Source organism: Leptonychotes weddellii, chromosome X, assembly GCF_054177405.1.
Source record: "Leptonychotes weddellii isolate Sample4059 chromosome X, ASM5417740v2, whole genome shotgun sequence".
Lineage (NCBI taxonomy): Eukaryota > Metazoa > Chordata > Mammalia > Carnivora > Phocidae > Leptonychotes > Leptonychotes weddellii.
Window position 1 is genome coordinate 291124 of NC_138385.1, and position 8401 is coordinate 299524.

Consider the following 8401-nt stretch of genomic DNA (forward strand, 5'->3'; position numbering starts at 1 on the left):
TCTCCAAAAGCTAGTGAAACAAAAGCAAAAATGAACTTTTGGGACTTCATCAAGATAAAAAGCTTCTGCACAGCAAAGGAAACAGTCAACAAAACAAAGAGGCAACCCACAGAATGGGAGAAGATATTTGCAAATGACACTATAGACAAGGCTGATTTCCAAGACGTATAAAGAACTTTTCAAAGTCAACCCCAAAAAACAAATAATCAAGTCAAAAAATGGGCAGAAGACAATGAACAGAAACAATGAATCATGGAACACTACATCAAAAACTAATGATGTAATGTATGATGATTAACGTAACATAATAAAATAAAATTTAAAAAAAAGAATAAAATGATTTCTGGACTTTTGCACACAGTGACATTATTATATTATTGTGCAATTTAAAATTTTTTTCTTCATTGATATGATGCAAGAAAGACCTGGAAGTACAGGAAAGCAAATAAAGCAGATGCTTTTTTTTGATAAAAGAAGTTAGGAAGGCTTAATGAAGCTATTCCTATTATGACTTGACAAATATTTTCCAAGTAAAGAGAGTTCAGTGATTGAATGGAAAATGCATTTGATGGATTTCAGTACTGTGGTATAAGTGAAAGATGATGGGCATTTTAGTCAGATAGATCACCATTACAATCCCAGTTCAAATGTGTGACTTGAAGGTATTTGATCTCTTTGAACCTGTTTCCTCATCTGAAAACTGAGAATAATAATAACAACCTTATATGGTTATCAGGATAATATAAAGCCTTATATATTATGCATTATCACTGTGCCTGACACACAGGTCTATAATGTTAGCTAAAATAAACACTATTTAGCTCTCTCAAGCTATAAAAACAAGCCCTAGAAACCATAAAAGTATTCACAGTGAGTTAGCTATACTCAGACTTGGAGGAAAGGATTAGACTAAGCTTTGAATAATAATGGCTGAAGGACAGGGAAATAGTTCTATCTAAATATTTGCATTTTAATATCCTTTGCTCTAAAGTTTAATAAATTTTAAAATTTGAATAGTCATTGCATCTGTTACAATATCCCATTTATAGAAAAAGCTTCTTTATATATAAAGCATGCTATATTTTTATTTTATTAAACAATACTGAGACTATGTTCTGCTTCTGGTAACGGTTAAGTAAACTCCTATTGGATCAGCCCCCTCCTTTCATAGGTGACAAGTAAAAACTCGGGATTAAATACAAAAAATATCTACCTGAAGGTACTGTAGTGGTAGACTCTGGAGTTGAAGTAACACTTGGAAGAAAGGAACTGCACTGGGTAAGTTTCCCATTTTTATGACATCTAGCCTGAGGGAATGCCACAACCCGCACCATATTGGGCAGCTGAAACCCCCAAAAGACTCTCAGTTTTTCTGGCCTGAAGAACCAGAGGACAGGTATGGTGCAACCACTGCCACCAAAAAGTGAAGAGAAAATCCTGGAAAGGAATCAGAGAAGGAGAGCACCAAACTCTATGTATAAACTCTGCTCAAATACCTGAATGGATGACCCCCTAAATTGCACATGGTAAAGAAAAACTCCCAGTATTACATTTAGGGATAAAATAACTGAACAGAAATTTGAGCTATGAAAAAACAGAGTTTGAATTTTGAGTACAAATTAATAGCTTATTTTTAAAAAAACACAAAAGCCAACATTCTTTGGAGAAATATAACAGAATCTAGAGTCTCAATGACACAATATTCACATTCTCCAAATAACAATCCAAAATTGTTCAATGTAACAAGAACTAGAAAAATGTGACCTCTTATGAAGGGAAAAGATGCCAAATGTCAATCCTGAGATGTCTCATATGTTGGAATTATCAGACAAGGATTTTAAAACAGGTATTTTTACTACATTAATGAGGTAAAAAAAATATGCTTGTAATGAAGGGATAGAAACTCTTAACAATGAAATAAAAAGTATAAAAAAGAGCCAATTGTAAATTTTAGAACTGAAAAACATATCTGAATTAAAACATTTACTAGATGGGCTTAACAATAATAGAATAATGTTGACAGATAAGGGTATGTTAATTTGGAAACAATAATTTCATCTGATCTATCTGAAGAAAAGATAGAAAAAAACTGAAAAGAAACTGAACAGAACATCAGGGACCTGTGGGACAATATTAAAAGGTCTGACATGTATATAACTAGAGTTCTGGAAAGAGAAGAGAAAAAATGGGGCAGAAAAAAATTTTGAAGAGATAAAGACCAAAATTTGGTGAAAGACATAAACTTACAGATTCAAAAAGTTCAGAGAGAATTCCCATTAGGATGAATACAAAAAGAACCATACCTAGGAACATTATAGTCAAATATTTGCAAACCAAACATAAAGAGAAAATGTTGAAAGCTGCCAGAAGAAAAGGTACATGGTGCATAAACTAAAATATAATTCAATAAAATATATTAAAACAATCCATAAGAAGGTATGAAAGGAGGAACAGAGAAAATAAATAGATCAGGGAAAGAGAAAAAAAAGATTACAAATAAAAATATACTTACATTAAATGTTAATGGAGTAGGCACAAGGATAGACATTATGTCAATGTTATAGTATTGAGAATCAGAAATAAACCCATATATCTATGTACTATTGATTTTCAGTAAGAGTGCCAAGACCATTCAACAAAGGAATGAATAATCTCTTCAACAATACTGCCAGGACAAATGAACAGCCACATAAAAAAAATGAGGCTGGGCCTTACCTTACACCATAAACAAAGAAAAATTAACTAAACATTTAGAGAAGTAAATGTAAGAGCTAAAAGTATAAAACTCTTAGGATAGATCATAGGAGTAAATCTTCATGATCTTGGATTAGGCAAAGCCTTCATAGATATAAAAAAAAGAACATAAGCAACAACAAAAAAAGATAATTTGGGCTTCATCAAAATTTAAAACTTTTAGCATATCAAAGAACACACTCAAGAAAGTAAAAAGACAAGCCACAGACTGGGAGAAAAATAGTTGCAAATAATGTATCCAATAAGGAACTTGTATTCAGAATATTTAAAGAACTCAAAACTAACCAACAAGAAGACAAATGATACAATTTAAAAATAGGCAAAAGATTTGACAAATAGTCAAGAGCATATGAAATAATGCTCAACATCATTAGTCATCAGGGAACTGCAAATCAAAACCACAATGAGATACTACTTTACATGCACTAGGATGGCTATAATCAAAAAGACAGATAATGACAAGTGTTGGTGAGGATGCAAGAAACTGAAGTCCTCATACATTACTGGCAGGAATGTAAACTGGTGCATCCAGTGTAGAAAAAGTCTGGCAGTTCCTCAAAGGTATAAACATAGACTTAATATATGAACTAGCAATTACATTCCTAGAAGTCTACCCAAGAGAAATGAAAACATGTCTATATAAAGATGTGCACAAATCTTCATAGCAGCATTATTAGGAATATCTCAAACCAGAAATAATCCAAATATTAATTATTGTTGAATGTATAAACAAAATGTGATATATTTATAATGAAATACTACTCAGCAACTAAACTGATACGTATTACAACATGGATGAACTTTGAAAACATTCTGCTAAGTGAAAGAAAGCTGGCATGAAAGACCATATATTGTATTATTCTATTTGTTTAAAATGTCTAAAATCTAAATTAAAATAAATTAGTAACTGTCAAAGGCTTTGTATGCGGTGGGGTTCAGGTATGGGGAGAGACTGTTTAATGGGCATGAGGAAACTTTTGGGGTGATAGAAATGTCCAAAAACTGAATTGTATGATGGTTCCATGACTTTGTAGGTATACTAATAATTATTGAATTGTCCACTTAAAACATTATTTTATGGTGTAGAAATAAAAATTTTAAAAATGTTTTAAAGCTTTAAAAAATGCTAATGCACTAAATATCCCAATTCAAAGAGATTGTCAGACAGGATAAAAAAGCAAGACTAAAGTATATGATATTTACAAAACCACACTTTCAATATAAAAATACAGATAAGTTAGAAAAAAGAATGGAACATTAAATAGAATGCAAAAAGTAAGCCTAAGAAGGGTAGAATGGCTACATTAATTTCAGTTAAAATAGACTACAAAACAAAGTTAAAAAGGGACATTTCATGATGACAAAACGTCATTTCATCAGGCATAAAAATCATAAATGAGTATGTGCTTGATAACAGGTATTCAAACTACATGAAGCAAGAACTGATGGAATTAAAGGGAAAAATAGAAAAAAAAATCACAGTGTATATTTTAATGTTCTCTCAGCACTTGACAACAATTAGACAAAAAAATTAGAAAGGACACAGAATATCAAATAATACTATCAAACACCTTGACCTAATTGATATTTATAAAATAGTATACCAAGAAATGCAGAACATATGCACATGCTCTTCAAGTGCACACAGTATGTTCACCAAGATAGACCATTTGCTGGGCCAAAAACTAAGTCACAATAAAATTTTAAAAGTTCAAGTCTATAGAATGTTTTCTGATGATGATAGAATTGAATTAGAATTAATAATAAGATACCTACAAAAACCTCAGATACTTGGAAATTAAAGGACATAATTCTAGTTAATACATGGTTAAAGAAAGAAAACATGGGAAATTAGAAAATATGTTGTACTTCATGTTCACAAGAACAAAACATATCAATACTTGTGGGATGCAGCAAAAAAGGCTTAGAGGCAAAACTATAGCTTTAAATAATTATATTAGAAAAGACTAAATGTAAAATTGCTGGTTGCCAGAGGGGAAGGTGGTGAGGATATGGGCAAAATGGGTAAAGGGGAAGAGGGAGATACAGGCTTCCAGATATGGAATGAATAAATCATGGGAATAAAGGCACAGCACAGGGAAGATGGTCAATGATATTGTAATAGCACTGTATGGTGACAGATGGTAGCTACACTTGTGAGCACAGCATATCATATAGACTTGTCAAATCACTATGTTGTACACCTGAAACTAATGTAACACTGTTTGTCAGCTATACTCAAATAAAAATTAAAAGGGAAAAATAATTAAAAAAGACTAAATGTATAAAATCAATTACCTTAGGTTCTGCCTTAGGCAACTAGAAAAATGAGAATTAAACCAAAAGTATATAAAAATAAGAGAAAAATGAAGATAAGAACATAAATCAATAAGGTTGAAAACAATGGAGAAAATTAACAAACCAATAAGATGGCTCATTGAAATGACCAACAAAATTGTTAAACTCTTGGACTCAACAAGAAAAAAAGAGAGCAATTATTACTAATACCAAGCATGTGATATGACTGGAGCCTACAGGCTTTATGAAAATAATAAGAGAATGTGAGGAATGACTTTATGACTACAAATTTGACAACTTAGGTAAAATGTACAAATTTCTTGAAAGAAACACTAAAGAGGAAACAGAATCTTAACTAGCTCTATATCTACAGCAAACATTGAATATTCAAAACCGTCCCATAAAATAAACTCCATCCCCAGACAAATTACTAGGTTCCCTAGTAAATTCTAGCAAACATTTAAGATGGAAATAACACTAATGTTATACAGATTCTTTGCTAAACCAGAGTTTTACAAAGACAGTATAATACCAAAATATTTAAGAAGTTACCAAAAAAGAAAATTGCAGACCAATGTCCCTCTTGAACCTAGATGAAATATTTTTCAACCTGATACTTATTAAGCTGAAACCAGCTGTGTATGTGTCAGTTACCTATTTATTGCTTCTTAGTTCCAAAAGCATCTTTCCTTACATAGTATATGTATAAGAATCCTTTAAGCATTTCTCCTTTAGAGTGAGCACAATATTTAAACTTTCTCAGTAGAGGGTGCTGGAGGGACAGGAGAAACAGGTTCTCTTGTTGGTAGTTCTGGACCGGGCCAGGGCTCTACTGTGTGGGTGTGAGGATATCAGGTAGTGCCAGCCCCTTGGCACCCAGGATTTGGTATCTATGCGGCCTTGCAGCCTCAGCCTGGTGATAACCCTTCCACAACCCTCACAACATGGAGCTCCCAAATGACCTGCAGGTAGCCACATGTGTTCCATAGGGACACACACTGAACAGTCATCCTGCAAGCTCCCATCCCTCACTTTCATCTTGTATAATCTATATGCTCTTAATCCTGCTTTCACTGGCACCCAGACTTCTTTTGCATATTCACACCGACTTGCTGATTGCCTGCTCCCCTGGTTGCACTCTGAGAGGTGGTCTATTGTTTGCTCAGCAATTCTAGTCCAGCTCCCACCTAGCCAAACCAGCAAACTTCTCTGATATCAGGTGGCTGAACCATGCTTTCTTTGAGGTCTGAACCTCTTCTAGGTTTATTAATCCTTAGATACTCTGCCTCAGACCTAGGGTACTATACTGAATTTCCTTATATCTTATAATTACTCTTCTATTATAGCCCCATAATTCCTTATATTAAGCTACTGTGTGGAGGTCAGCTGGGAAGATGTTGGAGTAGGAAGACCCTAAACTTGTCTCCTCCTATGGATACAACTAGATAACAATCACATCAGTGTAAATAACCCAGAAAATGGATATGAAGACTGGCATAACAAACTCCATAATTAAAGAAGAGAGGAGGCCACACTGAAGAAGGTAGGAAGGGTGGAGATGTGGTGGGGAGCAAAACGGGCCACAGCCATCTGTGGTGGGGAGGGAGCCACTGGCTTGGAGAAGGGCAAAAAACAGACTTTCACACTGGAAAGTCCACACAGGGAAGATGAATCTCCGTAACATTTGGCTTTGGAAATGAGAAGGGCTGAATTTCATGAGTTCATACAACCAGCAGGACTTCAAGTGTGGAATTTAAAAAACTGGAAGCTTGGCTCTGGGAAAGCCCACAGGGTGTTAGGAAGTTGAGTTCCTGCCCTTAAAGAGATAGCAGAACAAATGGCCCTCAGAGATATAGCATGGAAGCAGCAGGTGAAAAACACCAGGGCAGATGGAAGGAAGAGTGATTTGCTCACCTGAGAGCATGGCCCAGAGAGGCAGGGATGACAGGGAGACCCCTCCAGGAATAAAGGAGCTGGCAGGCACCACCTCCCTCCCCCAAACCCCAGCATAAACACAAGGCTATTTGTGGAAACCAGCACCCCCTCACACTTCTGCAGATCGGCCCTATCCAGTCACACTTCCTCTGTCCCAGTGTGGTGGGCCCCTTCCCCCAGAAAACAGCACAAAACACACCAACACCTCACCTCCTGACCTGCACAACTTGCAGGACCTCAGTTCCAAAAGTGGCAGAAGGTCTGATTTTGCAAGCAGACCAGCATACACCTTGTTAAAATGAGCCCCACCCCTGCTGGGAACCAAACAGTACCCACAACAGGCAAAGAGAGCCTCTTTAGACAACTGGACTGAAGGAAAAAGAGACCAGGACTAAAAAGCAGAGCATACACAACACACATAGGAGACAGTCCCTGAAACTCCAGGCCCTGGGGAACAGGGGACACTGAACTCCAGGGCACTACAGGACCTCTTCTTCATAAGGCCGTTACCACCAAGAGCAAGAGACATAGCTGATGTTCCTAATACAGAGAAATAGGAACAGAGAGTTAGACAAAATGAGGACACAGAAATACGTCTCAAATGAGAGAACAGGACCAAACCACAGCAAGAGATATAAGCAAAAATGGTTATGAGTAATACACTCGATAGAGAATTTAAAGCAATGATCATAAAGATACTCACTGGACTTGAGAAAAGAGAGGAGGACAACAGTGAGAGCCTTAACAAAGAGATAAAAAAAAACCAATCAGAGATGAAGAACACAATACATGAAACTAAAAATACACTTGATGGAATAAATAGCAGGCTAGAGGAAGCAAAAGAGTGAATTGGTGACCTGGAAGACAGAGTAATGGAAAATAATCAGGTTGAGAGGAAAAAAATTATGCAAAATGAGAATAGTCTTAGGAAACTCAGCCACTCCATCAAGCATAATAACATTCACATTCTAGGGATCCCAAGAGACTAACAGAGAGAAAAGGGGACAAAAACTTATTTGCAGAAATAATAGCTGAAAACTTCCTTAATCTGGGGAAGGAAACAGATATCCAGATGCAGGAGGCACAGAGATTCCCCCCCGCCAAAATCAACTCAAGAAAGTCCACACCAAAACACATAGTAATTAAAATGGCAAAAAGTAGCGATAGGGAAAAGATTTAAAAGCAGCAAGAGAAAAGAATACAGTTACATACAAAAGAAACTCCCATAAGACTATCAGCAGATTTTTCAGGACAAACTTTGCAGGCCAGAAGGGGGTGGCATGATATATTCAGAGGTCTAAAAGGAAAAAATCTTCAGCCAAGAATGCTCTACCCAGCAAGGCTATTGTTCAGAATAGAAGGAGAGATAAAGAGTTTCCCAGACAAACAAAAACTAAAGGGGTTCATGACCACT

General features: G+C 35.7%; 1 protein-coding gene across 3 annotated transcripts in view; it reads right to left on the reverse strand.

The window, feature by feature from the left end:
- The window catches only part of TMLHE (trimethyllysine hydroxylase, epsilon), a 51639-nt gene that overhangs the window by 6325 nt on the left and 36913 nt on the right, over window positions 1–8401 (reverse strand). The gene's annotated exons all lie outside the window — the stretch shown is intronic.